We start from the raw sequence: 16,837 nt of genomic DNA, 5'->3' as shown, positions 1-16,837 counted from the left end.
TCCTTTGCTGTGCAAAAGCTTTTAAGTTTCATTAGGTCCCATTTGTTTATTTGTGTTCTTATTTCCATTTCTCTGGGAGCTGGGTCAAAAAGAATCTTGCTGTGCTGTATGTCATAGAGTGTTCTGCCTATGTTTTCCTCTAAGAGTTTGATAGTGTCTGCCCTTACACTTAGGTCTTTAATCCATTTTGAGTTTATTTTTGTGCATGGTGTCAGGGAGTGTTCTAATTTCATACTTTTACATGTACCTGTCCAATTTTCCCAGCACCACTTATTGAAGAGGCTGTCTTTTCTCCACTGTATATGCTTGCCTCCTTTATCAAAGATAAGGTGACCATATGTGTGTGGGTTTATCTCTGGGCTTTCTATCCTGTTCCATTGATCTATATTTCTGTTTTTGTGCCAGTACCAAACTGTCTTGATTACTGAAGCTTTGTAATATAGTCTGAAGTCAGGGAGCCTGATTCCCCCAGCTCCATTTTTCGTTCTCAAGATTGCTTTGGCTATTCGGGGTCTTTTGTGTTTCCATACAAATTGTGAAATTTTTTGTTCTAGTTCTGTGAAAAATGCCATTGGTAATTTGATAGGGATTGCATTGAATCTGTAGATTGCTTTGGGTAGTAGAGTCATTTTCACAATGTTGATTCTTCCAATCCAGGAACATGGTATATCTCTCCATCTATTTGTATCATCTTTCATTTCTTTCATCAGTGTCTTATAATTTTCTGCATACAGGTCTTTTGTCTCCTTAGGTAGGTTTATTCCTAGATATTTTTTTCTTTTTGTTGCAATGGTAAACGGGAGTGTTTTCTTAATTTCACTTTCAGATTTTTCGTCATTAGTGTATAGAAATGCAAGAGATTTCTGTACATTAATTTTGTATCCTGCTACTTTTCCAAATTCATTGATTAGCTCTAGGAGTTTTCTGGTAGCATCTTTAGGATTCTCTATGTATAGTATCATGTCATCTGCAAATAGTGACAGCTTTACTTCTTCTTTTCTGATTTGGATTCCTTTTATTTCTTTGTCTTCTCTGATTGCTGTGGCTAACACTTCCAAAACTATGTTGAATAATAGTGGTGAGAGTGGGCAACCTTGTCTTGTTCCTGATCTTAGTGGAAATGGTTTCAGTTTTTCACCATTGAGGACAATGTTGGCTGTGGGTTTGTCATATATGGCCTTTATTATGTTGAGGAAAGTTCCCTCTATGCCTACTTTCTGCAGGGCTTTTATCATAAATGGGTGTTGAATTTTGTCGAAAGCTTTCTCTGCATCTATTGAGATGATCATATGGTTTTTCTCCTTCAATTTGTTAATATGGTGTATCACATCGATTGATTTGCGTATGTTGAAGAATCCTTGCATTCCTGGGATAAACCCCACTTGATCATGGTGTATGATCCTTTTAATGTGCTGTTGGATTCTGTTTGCTAGTATTTTGTTGAGGATTTTTGCATCTATGTTCATCAGTGATATTGGCCTGTAGTTTTCTTTCTTTGTGACATCTTTGTCTGGTTTTGGTATCAGGGTGATGGTGGCCTCGTAGAATGAGTTGGGGAGTGTTCCTCCCTCTGCAATATTTTGGAAGAGTTTGAGAAGGATAGGTGTTAGCTCTTCTCTAAATGTTTGATAGAATTCGCCTGTGAAGCCATCTGGTCCTGGGCTTTTGTTTGTTGGAAGGTTTTTAATCACAGTTTCAATTTCAGTGCTTGTGATTGGTCTGTTCATATTTTCTATTTCTTCCTGGTTCAGTCTCGGCAGTTTGTGCATTTCTAAGAATCTGTCCATTTCTTCCAGGTTGTCCATTTTATTGGCATAGAGTTGCTTGTAGTAATCTCTCATGATCTTTTGTATTTCTGCAGTGTCAGTGGTTACTTCTCCTTTTTCATTTCTAATTCTATTGATTTGAGTCTTCTCCCTTTTTCCCTTGATGAGTCTGGCTAACGGTTTATCAATTTTGTTTATCTTCTCAAAGAACCAGCTTTTAGTTTCATTGATTTTTGCTATTGTTTCCTTCATTTCTTTTTCATTTATTTCTGACCTAATCTTTATGATTTCTTTCCTTCTGCTGGCTTTGGGGTTTTTTTGTTCTTCTTTCTCTAATTGCTTTAGGTGCAAGGTTAGGTTGTTTATTCGAAATGTTTCCTGTTTCTTGAGGTAGGCTTGTATTGCTATAAACTTCCCTCTTAGCACTGCTTTTGCTGCGTCCCATGATTTATATGGTTTTTTAAAAAATATCAGTACCACGCTGTCTTGATTGCTGCAGTTTTATATGGAGGTTTTTTTTTTAAAAAATAATTTCTATTTATTTATTTATTTTTATATTTATTTTTGGCTGTGTTGGGTCTTCGTTTCTGTGTGAGGGCTTTCTCTAGTTGCGGCAAGCAGGAGCCACTCTTCATCGTGGTGCACAGGCCTCTTCACTACCGCGGCTCTTGTTGCGGAGCACAGGCTCCAGACGCGCAGGCTCAGTAGTTGTGGCTCACGGGCATAGTTGCTCCGTGGCATGTGGGATCTTCCCAGACCAGGGCTCGAACCCATGTCCCCTGCATTACCAGGCAGATTCTCAACCACTGCGCCACCAGGGAAGCCCTTATATGGAGGTTTGAAACTGGTAACTTTGTTTTTCTTTTTGGCAGTTCTACTCTGCTTTTTGAACTGTAGTCACCACTTGGTATGTTTTTCCTATTTCCTTTCTTGCTATCAGTTCCCATACCTGGTTGCTATCAGGGTATCCAATACTAGGACTCCCTTTTTCTTTTCTTCTCCTTCTCCCTCTTCTCCTCTTCCTCCTCCTCCTCCTCTTCTTCCTTCTTTTTTCACCAGCTCATCTTAATCATATACTTAGGTCTGGAAACCAAAGAACACTGTCTTATGTTGATGTAATGCTTTCTATTTCTCACATCATGCATGAGTTACCAACATAGAGAGAGGACTGGAAAATAACAACCCCTGGTATAGTTTCAGAATGGAGAACATGCTCTCAATCACTCCTATACTGATATATAAAGTTCATTATAAAGGAGGTGATAGTCCTGCTGTATTCTCTGGTCTTACCTCACCCAGGGGACTGAGTTCATATCTGGACATCACAAGCTCTTCTAGTAAACACAGCTTGCTTTCCCTCTGGGACACCAACTGTTTCCCCACCTAAGGCCATGCATTTCCAATAAAGATGTCTTTATTCCTAACTCCTGACCAATCAGCATATTGTGTTCTTTTGGTGACAGGGGTTAGCTCAAGGGAAAGCATTCGACACATTCATAGCTACTAATATGCAATGAGACTTTTTCTGGAATTCCAGAAAGATTCCCACTCTTCTCTACTAGACATGAGATTGTAAGAAGGTAAGACTGGAATTCTTTAACCGTCTTGCTATCCGGAGGGAAAAGCCTGATTGAATTTCTTTCTTAGAGAAATGGAGCTGGGAGATGAGAGAAGCAGCGAATCCTTATTCTGGGGATCTTCTATGAGCCTCTGTTTCAAACCATGTCTTTAATGAAACTTATTCTGGAGTTTTAAATTATGTGAGCCAGTAAAATCTCTTTTTTGCCTAAGCTAGGTTAAACTGGGTTTTCTGCCATATGCAACCAAAATAGTTTTTACTAATTCATTTTAAGAGAGACTGATAAATTAGACTAAGCCCAGAGAAGAATTGCCAGGGGGGTGAGTGTGACCGGAACTACGTCAAAGGGGGAGAAATCGAAGAGAGTTTGGCTTGAGGAAAGATGGCCTGGTGTGTATGTGTCCCAGGAAAAGAAGGTTGTTAAAAGTATGGGAGAGGATACTAAAGAAAGAGAAATATCTTCAAATATTTAATTAGAATTCATGATAGGAAGAACCTGGGAAACAAATTTCAATGCAAAGTGTTAAAGTTTTAACAATTTAATGTGTCTGAAAATTAAATAAATTGTGTTGATAACATGCTTGCTAAGTCTAGAAGCATTTTAAATCACTTATCAGAGATATTGTGGAGTAAATTCAATAGATGGTGTTTTCTGAACTTCAGTCATTTGAATATAGTCTTCACAATTTTGCCATATGGGAAGGTGCAATTTGTACCATTTTTTGCTCGATGTTTTCTTTGCATCAACTCCTTTTTTGTCTAAATACGTTTATTTTTAAATGAAACTTGAAATCACTACAAAAGAAAAGAGCTCTGTGCCTGTGATCTGGTCTCTGTTCGTTAAAAGGAAAATTAATTGGTTGGAGATATGGTAACACCCAACTGATCATTTCTCTTCCTCCTGTTAGAAGGATTGAAAGAAACTTGAATGGGAAATTTTTTTTCTCATTAAGCAATTCAATGTTTTTAATGTCATACCTGTGTTCCACTTAAAATCATCAATCTATTCACACGTTTGGAAAGCCTACAGCGTGGGTGTAATTCACACCAGTGTTTTCCAATCTTTTTACAACTTGTCACACACAGAGAACGCTACTGTGTGGCACACTGGGGTAGACGAAGGCAGCTGCTTATCACCTGGCAGGGACAATGGGCCCAAGGGAGCAGACTCCAGCCCAGGCAGCACCCCACTCCCAGCCCACCTGGGGCAGAGGAGATGGATATATCGACACACAACTACTTCTTCCAGTTAACATTCCATTAAGAGTTTTTGCTAGAAGCCTATAATTCTATACAACTCACTGTCTAAGTTTCTGGAATCCAAACCTTCAGCTTGAAGTAGTTACTTTTTGTATGTATGTCTGTGAACTCATAGGCTGACTAAAGCCCATCTCTGCACCTTCTGGAATATTCTCTCTTGGAGTATTTGGCATCTCCCTTTGTACATATGACAGAGGAGCAGCGCTGAAATCAAGTTGCTATGTTACAATGGGAAAACAAATCCTCTTTACTCCCTAACCACCAAATGAAACCACAGACAGCTTCTCTTCTTGGGCTATAAATAGGATTATAAATCCTTTTCTCCAACTGATACCTTGGAAAGTCTGACTCAGTAAAAATGTGGTGTGAGTGTGTAAAGAAACATTTTTTACAATCCTTCTAATCTTACATGTATAAATGCACTATAGTTCTGAAAACAGTTGGTTCATTCTGAACCAAGTAGATGAGCAGGTAAGAGGAAATCGCTGTCTTTAAGAGCATAGCTTTTGGCTGGGGTTACCTTATTTGGAAGAATTTGAAATGTTGCTAAGGCTCCCTGTGGCTCTATGACTGGCGAACATCTGATACCAGTTTACAGATTCCATGATTTACTGAAGGATTTTGGTCTGTTTCTACTCCTTTAGTCCCCTGTCTTTATCTTAAATATTTCCCCACAAACAGACTTCAGCATTTTCCTAAATGGACAGATTATTTCTCTGAGTTTATTTGTGTGGGGTTTTGTTTTGTTTTGTTTTTGCATTGTCTTTTTTTTCTAATTGTGGTGGTTTACTGTCACTGGTATTTTTCTTTTGAGTTCCTTTCTTGGGTGGGGGATCATTTTTGGCTTCAGACTGGAATGTCCCAGAATAACTGCTGTTTAAAAGACTACTTGTGTATTGCAGTTTTAAGGAACTCTTATGATTGAGGCCGAGATCTATCTACAGGCACCAAATAGAGTGGGAATATTTATACCTCTGATTTCTGCACTAAGAGTCCCATTACTTCAAAGTACATTTAGCCCAATTCTCTTCTCAGGCCTGGAAGATGCAAAGCAATAAATGGACACCTATAGACTGAATGTTTTATGTCCCCCCAAATCCATATGTTGAAACCTAATCCCCAGTGTGATGGTATTTGGAGGTGGGGTCTTTGGGAGTTAATTAGGTCATGAGGGTGGAGCCATTATGAATGGAATTAGTGCCCTTATAACAAAGACCCCAGAGAACTCCCTTCCCCTTCTGCCCTGTGAAGACACAGCCAAAAGACAGCTGTTTATAAACCAGACATCAAATTTGTTGGCGCCGTGATCTTAGACTTTCCAGCCTCCAGAACTGTAAGAAATAAATGCTTGCTGTTTAAGCCACCCAGTTGATGGTATTTTTGTTGTAGTAGCCCAAGTGGATTAAGACTGGATGTCACAGCAAGAGACAGGATTTTGATTCTCAGTGCTTTTCAATCATCTGAGGACCTTGTTGAAATACAGATTCTGAGTCAGTAGGTCTGGAGTAGGGACTGAGAAACTGTCTTTCTAACAAATTCCTAGATGACGCCGATGCTGCTGGTCTAGGCACCATAGTTTGAGAACCATTGGTATATAGTATTTCCCATATTGGCCTGAAGTTAAGGCTCATCAGAAGTGGCTGTTGTATAGACAAAATACCAAATCTTTCCCTGGGAACAGTGATTCAGAGGTCTGCTTTGGGACTTCAGTCCTCCGTTTCAAGAACTTCTTCATGCTCTGGTTCCAAACTACTTCTTGACCTGACCTACTGATACTCCTCTACTCTCCATCATTCATTTTCCTCCCACCCTTCCTTCCTTTCAATCTCTCTCTTTCTCTCCCTTCTTCCCAACAAATATTTGTTTAACATGTCTTTGGGATTTATATCTGAATAAGAGAGACAGACTCTACCCTTACAGACAATAGACAAGTAAACAGGTAAATAAACAGGAGAATTACAATTTGTGATACACGCTAAGAAGGAAATAAATAGGGTGATGAGATGCAGAGGTATGGGGCAGAGGTGGGAAACCATTTAAGCCAAAGTTGTCAGGGGTGTTCTCTAAGGAAGACGGTTAAGCTAATATTCTTATCGAACCCTCCAGCCTACACCTCACTGCTTGCTGAATGTACCTGTTTTTTGTAGACACATTGCCTTTGTTCATGCTGTTTTTTTCACCATGAGTGTCATCTCACTAATCCCATCTGCCAATTAATTAAAGAGCAATCTAAATGCCACTGCCTTCATCCAGGTTCCCCCAGCCATATGTGATACCTCACCCCTATGAGCTCCTAAAGCACCAATTATACCTCTGATCTTGTCTTCATATTCTGCCTTAAATTGTAGTTGTTTTGAGATACTAATAGCTGTATTTTGTGAGGGTGCTCTATTGGATTGCATACATTATCTCAAATTACTCAACAACCCTGGCGGGTGATCTTGTTATTTCCATATTACAGGTAAAGAAACTGAAACTTGGAGAAGCTAAGTAATTTGCCCAAAGTCACACAACAAATAAGCGACAGAGGTGAGATTCAAAGTATGCCCTCGCAGTTGGTCTGTTTTATCTCCTGTAGCAGATCTTAAGTACCATGAAGGAAATGACTATTTTATCTCTGTATCTTTTTTTTTTTTTTTTTGCTGTGCCTCATGGCTTGTGGAATCTTAGTTCCCTGACCAGGGATTTAACTCAGGGCCCTCAGCAGTGAGAACATGGAGTCCTAACCACTGGACAGCCAGGGAGTTCCCTGTATCTTTATTTATTTATTTATTTTTAAAGATTTATTATTTATTTATTTATTTATTTTATTTATTTATTTTTGGCTGCTTCAGGTCTTGTGGCATGCAGGATTTTTGTTGAGGCATGTGGGATCTTTCATTGAGGCACGTGGGCTCTTGGTTGTGGTGTGTGGGCTTCTCTCTAGTTGTGGTGTGCAGGCTCCAGGGTGCATGGGCTCTGTACTTTGCGGCATGTGGGCTCTAGCTGAGGCATGCGAGCTCAGTAGTTGTGGCACGCAGGCTTAGTTGCCCCGCAGCATGTGGGATCTTAGTTCCCTGACTAAGGGAACTAAGGGATTGAACCTGCGTCCCCTGCATTGTAAGGTGGATTCTTTACCACTGGACCACCAGGGAAGTCCCTCCCTGTGTCTTTAAATTAAAAAAAAAAATCAAGTTGCAGAAGAGCCCTAACATTAGTGTAGCACTAAAGAGAAGAAAAATTAAAAGAGAACAGAATTCCCTTCCCATCTTATATTAGTTTGCTAGGGCGCTGTAACAAAGTACACATTTTGAGTGGCTTGAACAAGAGAAATTTTTTTTTTTAACATCTTTATTGGAGTATAATTGCTTTACAATGGTGTGTTAGTTTCTGCTTTATAACAAAGTGAATCAGCTATACATATACATATACCGCCATATCTCCTCCCTCTTGCGTCTCCCTCCCACCCTCCCTATCCCTCCCCTCTAGGTGGACACAAAGCACCAAGCTGATCTCCCTGTGCTATGCAGCTGCTTCCCACTAGCTATCGATTTTACATTTGGTAGTGTATATATGTCCATGCCACTCTCTCACTTCGTCCCAGCGTACGCTTCCCCCTCCCCGCGTCCTCAAGTCCATTCTCTACGTCTGCATCTTTATTCCTGTCCTGCCCCTAGGTTCTTTAGAACCATTTTTTTTTTCTTTTTTTAGATTCCATATATATGTGTTAGCATACGGTATTTGTTTTTCTCTTTCTGACTTACTTCACTCTGTATGACAGTCTCTAGGTCTATCCACCTCACTACAAATAACTCAATTTCATTTCTTTTTATGGCTGATTCCATTGTATATTCCATTGTATATATGTGCCACATCTTCTTTATCCATTCACCTGTCGATGGACACTTAGGTTGCTTCCACGTCCTGGCTATTGTAAATAGAGCTGCAGTGAACATTGTGGTACTTGACTCTTCTTGAATTATGGTTTTCTCAGGGTATATGCCCAGTAGTGGGATTGTTGGGTCGTATGGGAGTTCTATTTTTAGTTTCTTAAGGAACCTCCATACTGTTCTCCATAGTGGCTGTATCAATTTACATTCCCACCAACAGGGAAAGAGGGTTCCCTTTTCTCCACACCCTCTCCAGCATTTATTGTTTGTAGATTTTTTGATGATGGCCGTTCTGACTGGTGTGAGGTGATACCTCATTGTAGTTTTGGTTTGCATTTCTCTAATGATTAGTGATGTTGAGCATCCTTTCATGTGTTTGTTGGCGATCTGCATATATTCTTTGGAGAAATGTCTATTTAGGTCTTCTGCCCATTTTTGGATTGGGTTGTTTGTTTTTTTGTTATTGAGCTGCATGAGCTGCTTGTAAATTTTGGAGATTAATCCTTTGTCAGTTGCTTCATTTGCAAGTATTTTCTCCCATTCTGAAGGTGAACAAGAGAAATTTATTGTCTCACAGCCCTAGAGGCTAAAAGTCTGAGATCAATGTGTCAGCAGGACCATACTCCTTCTGAAGGTGCAGGGAAGTATTGTTCTGGGTCTCCCCCCTGGTTTCTGGTAGTTCCTTGGTTTAAGGCAGCATAACTCTGCTCTTCCACGGTGTTCTCCCGTGTGTGAATCTCTGTGCCCAAATTTCCCTTTATTTCCCCCCCCCCCTTTTTATGAGGACACCAGTCACATTGGATTAGGAGCCCATCCTACTGACCTCACCTTAACTTAACTAATTATGTATGTAAAAATCCCATTTCCAAATAAGGTCACATTCTGAGCTACTATGGGTTAAGACTTCACATATGAAATTTTAGAGGATACAGTTCAACTGTGGACAAAGTGTCACTGCCTGCCTTGTCATCAAGGCATCAGCCACTGCAGCCACCCGTCTGCAGTGCACACTGAGGGGATTCGGGATGAAGAAAACTGGACACTGGCCCTCGATAGATAAGGTGCATATCAAAGGAATGATTTCAATGAGCCCAGACTCTTGCATCTTCCTATACATAGAAAAGTGCTAAATTCATTAACTTGAGATGTCTGTTTTTTCTTTAATTAACAGTAATCGTCTGATGTTCCAACTATGTGGGCTTTTTTTTTTCTTTTTGCAAAAACTCCTATATATCCTGATTCCTCCCTTACCTCTTCCGAACAGCCCCTTAGAGCTATCTGAGAGGGTGTCTGCCAGGCTTAAGTCCTCAGTATGCCTTCTGAGTAAAACATAATTCTCAACTTTTAGGTTGTGAAGTTTTTTCAGTCAACACAACCCACAGCACATTTCTACTTCATAGCTTTTCTCATAATGCTGATCCCTAACCTAGAGAACCTGATGTAGTTCTATTTGTCCTTTCCCAAAGCCAACACTGCAGAGGGGTCAAATGATCAATTTAGACAAGTTTCACTGTGCCAAAATTGAACCTATTTCTAGCTTCGATCTCTAATAGATGTAGTCGTCCTACAGTCACTCCAGCTCCAATGTTAGTGAGTTTTCACATAAGCAAAAGAGGTCACCTACATAACACCAAAAAGTCGGTCTGCCTTAAGCTGTCATAACCTGTGATTCCTCCTGCCCCTCACTAAAGGGGTGTGTTGATTTCTGTGTATAACATTACAATATCTAGAAGTTATGTTTGACGATGCTTAAAATACTTAAACCTTTATTTCAAAATCGGTTTAACTTAGTAAGTTAAACTGGGCATAAAACTTTTCGTGTCCCTCATTTCTTGTTAGTAGGAAAAAAGCTTCATCCTCCTAGACCTTCCCTGAGTTCCAAAGAGCAGATTCAAACAGTTACTAAATAGGGAGGAGAAGTAATGCAGAAACAAAAGAAGAGCTGTCAAGAAACGATAGTGCAGCTATAAAGCAGGGTCCTGGTTCCTCCTCAAGGGATATACATAATATTATCTTCGAGTTCTTCTACACGAACTAAAGCCCCTGCCCAGGTAGAAGGCAGTAACTGCAGGTTGAGCTCAAGATTCCTGGAACACGGCCCTGTTACCTCACCACCAACCAAACAGAAGAAAGTCACATACTCTTAGCCCTCACACCAAATTTTGCTTATTAAAAACTTCTCCCCCAAAGGGGACTTCCCTGGTGGTCCAGTTGTTAAGAATCCGCCTTCCAATGCAGGGGATGCAGGTTTGATCCCTGGTTGGGGAACTAAGATCCCATGTGCCACAGGGCAACCAAGCCTGCACACCAAAACTAGAGAGAAGCCCACACACTGCAACTAGAGAGAAGCCTGTGTGCCACTAGAGAGAAGTCCGCGTGCCACAACGAAGAGCCTGCGTGCTACAATGAAGGATCCCAGGTGCTGCAGCTGTGATCCGATGCAGCTAATAAATAAATAAATAAGTAAATATTTAAAAAATAAAGAAATAAAACTTCTTCCCCCAAACCGCTGGGGAGTTCAGGGTTTTTGAGCACAAACCACCTGTTCTCCTTGCTTGGCCCTGCAATAAACCTTTCTCTGCTCCTAACTCCAACGTTTTAGCTTGTTTGGCCTCACTGTGTGTCAGGCACACAAACTTGCATTCAGTAACAATGTTAATATCAAGAAATATTGCTAATCAAGAAAGAAGTGCTGCTGGTAATTTAGGAAGCCCTAAATGGGAAATGGCCTATACACAGTATGTCATAAAGCAAAACAGGTTAGAATGTTGCAAAGTCAAATTTTTAAAGTCCAATCAATCACAAAGCACAGGGCGTGTAAATGTTAACAATACTGACTAGCCCAATAGGGCATTTTGCTTAACAGACTACAGAATTCCTGAGGAGAGAGATTCTGTCATCTGACTCAGCTTGGATCCCCAACAATGCCTAGCTCAGGGCATTGCACTGAACAGATTTTGATACATTAAATTGAATGAAGTTTTTCAAAATGTGGCTTATCTCCCTTAACAGAGATAGGAAGCATTCAAAGTTAAATTTAAGAAGTTAAAAAAAGTAAAACTCTACTTGCCAGGAACTGTTCTAAGTACAGAGACTGAGGTGGGCTCTATTATCTCCATCCTAAAGATAAAGGAACAGAGAGATTAAATAGCTCACACAACTAGGGAATAATAACTGTGGGAATTCACACCTAGGGAGTTTACATTTAAAACTATTACAGGGCTTCCCTGGTGGCTCAGTGGTTAAGAATCCACCTGCCAATGCAGGAGACACGGGTTTGAGCCCTGGTCTGGGAAGAGCCCACATGCGGCAGAGCAACTAAGCCCGTGTGCCACAACTACTGAGGCTGAGTGCCTAGAGCCCGTCCTCCACAACAAGAGAAGCCACCGCAATGAGAAACCTGCGCACTGCAACGAAGAGTAGCCTCTGCTTGTCGCAACTAGAGAAAGCCCACGTGCAGCAATGAAGACCCAGCACAGCCAAAAATAAATAAATAAAGTAAATAAATTTATAAAAAAAAAACAAAAAACAAAAACCGTTACAGTCCACATTCTCAACATTGTGCTGTATGTCAGTTAAAAACACTGGTGAATAGCCAGAGATCCAGAGCTTCCTTTTCTCTAAGGAATTCTTCAACTGAGAGGTTTGCTGTCAGATTACCAGTGTATTGCTCCTGTTGAGTTCAAGAAATACGCTGTAGGGATTATGCATTCCACCTTTGGCCTTACTCTAGACCTAGGTTCAAATTTTGGCTTTGGCATATTGTGCTACCAACTTTTCCAAACTCAGTTTCATCATCTGTAAAATAAGGCTAATTATTTCTACCTCATAGAGTTGTGATTTCATGTTTAAAGCATTTAACACAGTTCTTGGTACATAATAAAAACTCAATAAATGATATCTAAAAAGTATACTTATTTTGTGAGTAATATGTCATTGTATGAATATACACAACTTGTTTATTCACTGTTGATATATATTTGGGTTGTTACTAGCTTTTGACTATTACAAATAAAGCTACTAGGAACATTCTTATACAAGACTTTGTATGGACTTATGCTTTAATTTTTCTTGGGTAAATTCCTAGAGTGGAAGAGGAGATATAGTTTTAGTTTTTATGAAATTGACAAAGTGTTTTCCAACGTGGTTGTACCATTTGATATTCTCACTAGCAGTGTATGAGAGTTCCAGTTCCTCTACATTCTTATCAACACTTGGTATGGTCAGTTTTATTTATTTATTTATTTATTTATTTATTTATAGAATTTGTGTGTGTGTGTGTGTAGTAAAAAATCATAAAATTGACCATCTTAACTATTTTTTAGCATACAGTTCATTAGTGTTAAGTATATTTACATTGTTGTGAAACATCTTCAGAACCTTTTAATCTTGCCGAACTGAAAATCTATACCCATTAAACAACTCCCCTTTGCCCCTTCTCCCCAGCCTCTAGCAACAACTATTCTACTTTCTGTCTCTATGAATTTGACTACTTTAGATACCTCATATAAGTGAAATCATACAGCATTTGTCCTTTTGTGACTGGATAATTTCACATAACCTAATGTCCTCAAGATTCATCCATGTTGTAGCATGTGACAAGATTTCCTTGCTTTTTAAGGTGGCAGAGTATTCCATTGTATGTATATTCATTTTGTTTGTCCATTCATCTGTTGATGGACATTTTTGTTGCTTCTACCTTTTGGCTATTGTGAATAGTGCTGCTATGCACATGGATGTGCAAACATCTCCTAGACTATGCTTTCAATTTTTTTGGATATATATCCAGAAGTAAGATTTCTGGATTATATAGTAGTTCTATTTAAATTAAAATTGTATGAGTAATTAAATTAGTAATTAATTTAAGGTAATTAATTGAGTAATTAAAGTAGCAATCAAAAATAATATGAAGAACTGCCATACTATTTTCCAAGGTGCTTGCACCATTTAAAAAGCCCACCAACAATTCATCAACTTCTCCACATCGCTGTCAGCACTTGTTCATTTCTTTCTTTTTGTCTTCCTTTCTTTCTCCTTCTTTATTTCACGATAGCCTTCTCAATGAATATGAGGTTATCTCATTGTGGTTTTGATTTGCATTTCTTTGATGACTAGTGATGTTGAGCATTTTTTCATACACTTGTTGGTCATTTGTCTTTGGAGAAATATCTATTCAAGTCCTTTGTCCATTTTTTTAATTGGGTTAACTGATTTTTTGTTGTTGTTGTTGAATTGTAGGAGTTCTTTATATATTCAGGATATTAATACCTTATTAGATATAAGATTTGCAAATATTTTCTTGCATCCCATAGGTTGCCTTTTCACTCTATTGATCATGTCTTTTGATTAAAAAAGTCTTTAAGTTTGATGTAGTCCCATTTGTCTATTTTTTGCTTTTGTTGCCTGTGCTTTTGGTTTCATATACAAGAACTCATTACCAAATTTAATGCATGAAAAATTTCCCACTATATTTTCTCCTAGGAGTTTTGCAGTTTTAAGTCTTACGTTTAGGTCTTTATTCCATTATGAGTAAATTAAGCGTCCAACTTCATTATTTGTATGTGAATATCCAGGTTTCCTGGCACTATTTGTTGAAGAAACTGCCCTTTTACCATTGAGTGGTCTTGTCACACTTGTCAAAGATCATTTGAGCACATACTCAAGGGTTTATTTCCGGGCTCCCTATTCTATTTCATTGGCCTATAAACACTGTTTTGATTACCATTTCATAATATGTTTTTAAGGCAGTAAGTGTGAGTCCTCCAACTTTGTTATTTTTCAAAATTACTTTGGCTATTCAGGGTCCTGTGTGATTCCATACGAATTTTAGGATGATTTTTTTCTATTTCTGCAAAAACTTCCATTGAGATTTTGATAGGGATTGCATTGAATCTGTAGATCACTTTGGGTGGTATGGACATTTTAGCATTATTAAGTCTTCCAATCCACAAACATGGAATGTATTTCCATTTATTTGTTTCTCTTTAAATTTCTTTCAACAATGTTCTATAGCTTTCAGTGTACTTGCATTTCGTTTCCTTAAGTATATTCCTAAGTACTTTTTGGTGTTATTGCAAATGCAATTGTTTTCTTAATTTCCTTTTCCAACTGATAATTGTTAGTATATAGAAATGCAACTGATTTTAGTTAGTTGATTTTGTATCCTGCAACTTTGCTGAATTTATTAGTTCTAACAGGTTTGTGTGTGTGTGTGTGTGTGTGTGCATGTGTAATCTTTAGGGTTTTCTACATAAAAGATCATGTCATCTGCAAACAGATAATTTTACTTTTTCTTTTCCAACTTGATTGGATGGCTTTTATTCCTTCTTTTTCTTGCTTGATTGCACTGGGTAGTACTGACAATACTATGTTGAATAGAAGTGGTGAAAGTGGGCACCCTTATCTTATTCTTGATCTTAGAGGAAAAGTTTTCAGTCTTTCACCATTGAGTACGGTGTTAGCTATAGGTTTTTTGTATATTGGCTTTATTATGTTGGCAGTTTATTATGAAGGTAATTTCCTTCAGTTCCTATTTGGTTGAGTGTTTTTACCATGAAAGTGTGTTAGATCTTGTCAAATACTTTTTCTGCATCAGTTGAGATGATTATGTGCTTTTTGTCCCTCAGTCTGTGAATTTGGTCTATTATATTGATTGATTTTCATATGTTGAAACATACTTGCATTCCAGAAATAAATCTGGCTTGGTCATGGTGTATAATCCTTTTAATGTGCTGTTGAATTTAGTTTGCTAGCATTTTGTTGAGGATTTTTGCATTAATAGTCATCAGGGATATTAGTCTGTAGTTTTCTTATAGTGTCTTTATCTGGCTTTGGTATCAGGGTAATGCTATCCTCATAGAATGAATTTGGATGTGTTCCCTTCTGCTCAAATTTTTGCAAGAGTTTGAGAAGGATAAGAGTTAATTCTTTAAATGTTTGGTAGACTTCAGTAATATCAGCTGGTCTTGAGCTTTTCTTTGTTAGGAGAGATATATCCATCTATCTCTCTCCGTATATATCTCCTTGTCGTTGGAAACTATAAAGAATATACATGATTTGGAAATCAGACTGTACCAAACAATGACCAAAGAAGAATCATCCATTTTATGCCTTCTCTTTTTTTAAAAAATTTTTTAAACGTCTTTATTGGAGTATGATTGCTTTACAATGGTGTGTTAGTTTCTGCCTTATAACAAAGTGAATCAGTTATACATATACATATGTCCCCATATCTCTTCCCTCTTGCATCTCCCTCCCTCCCACCCTCCCTATCCCACCCCTCTAGGTGGTCACAAAGCACCGAGCTGATCTCCCTGTGCCATGCGGCTGCTTCCCACTAGCTATCTATTTTACGTTTGGTAGTGTATATATGTCCATGCCACTCTCTCACTTTGTCCCAGCTTACCCTTCCCCCTCCCCGTATCCTCAAGTCCATTCTCTAGTAGCTCTGCGTATTTATTCCAGTCTTGCCCCTAGGTCCTTCATGACCATTTTTCTTTTTAGAGTCCATATATATGTGTTAGCATATGGTATTTGTTTTTCTCTTTCTGACTTACTTCACTCTGTATGACACACTCTAGGTCCATCCACCTCACTACAAATAACTCAATTTCATTTCTTTTTATGGCTGAGTAATATTCCATTGTATATATGTGCCACATCTTCTTTATCCATTCATCTGTTGATGGACACTTAGGTTGCTTCCATGTCCTGGCTATTGTAAATAGAGCTGCAATGAACATTTTGGTACATGACTCTTTTTGAATTATGGTTTTCTCAGGGTATATGCCCAGTAGTGGGATTGCTGGGCCGTATGGGAGTTCTATTTTTAGTTTTTTAAGGAACCTCCATACTGTTCTCCATAGTGGCTGTATCAATTTACATTCCCACCAACAGCGCAAGAGGGTTCCCTTTTCTCCACACCCCCTCCAGCATTTATTGTTTGTAGATTTTTTGATATATTATTGGCTATAGTGTTTGTAGCTTGTCTCTTCGAATTATTTTTTACTTGTGCATTCACTTGCATCTACTTTCCCTTCCATATAAATTCGAGACCCTTTTTTCACATACTATTATGCCAAGTCTCTGTGACCTGGCCAGAATACAGATATTCTGTGCCATGTTGTCTTGACTGACATTGCCCATTTGGTATACCTTACTTTCCCCTGATCACCACATCTCATTTATTGCTAGAGAAAATACTGTTGCTGGATTTTTCCTTTCCACCTGTCTCATGACAGAGTCCTGACCCACTTGCCCTAGTAAGTGCACACAATTCAGAAATCTTTTGAGAACCAAACTGCTAGCTATTTGAGACTCATCTTAAACTGATGAAATACCTGTAATACAGGTTTTTGAAACAT

The 16,837-nt window shown here is 38.6% G+C and overlaps 1 pseudogene; it reads right to left on the bottom strand.

Moving 5' to 3' along the window:
* Positions 1-16,837, bottom strand: part of LOC137769098 (single-stranded DNA-binding protein, mitochondrial pseudogene) — a 40,725-nt pseudogene extending 23,888 nt beyond the window's left edge.

This window comes from Eschrichtius robustus, chromosome 9 (genome assembly GCF_028021215.1).
Source record: "Eschrichtius robustus isolate mEscRob2 chromosome 9, mEscRob2.pri, whole genome shotgun sequence".
Taxonomy (NCBI): domain Eukaryota; kingdom Metazoa; phylum Chordata; class Mammalia; order Artiodactyla; family Eschrichtiidae; genus Eschrichtius; species Eschrichtius robustus.
This window is presented reverse-complemented; position numbering and strand designations above follow the sequence as displayed.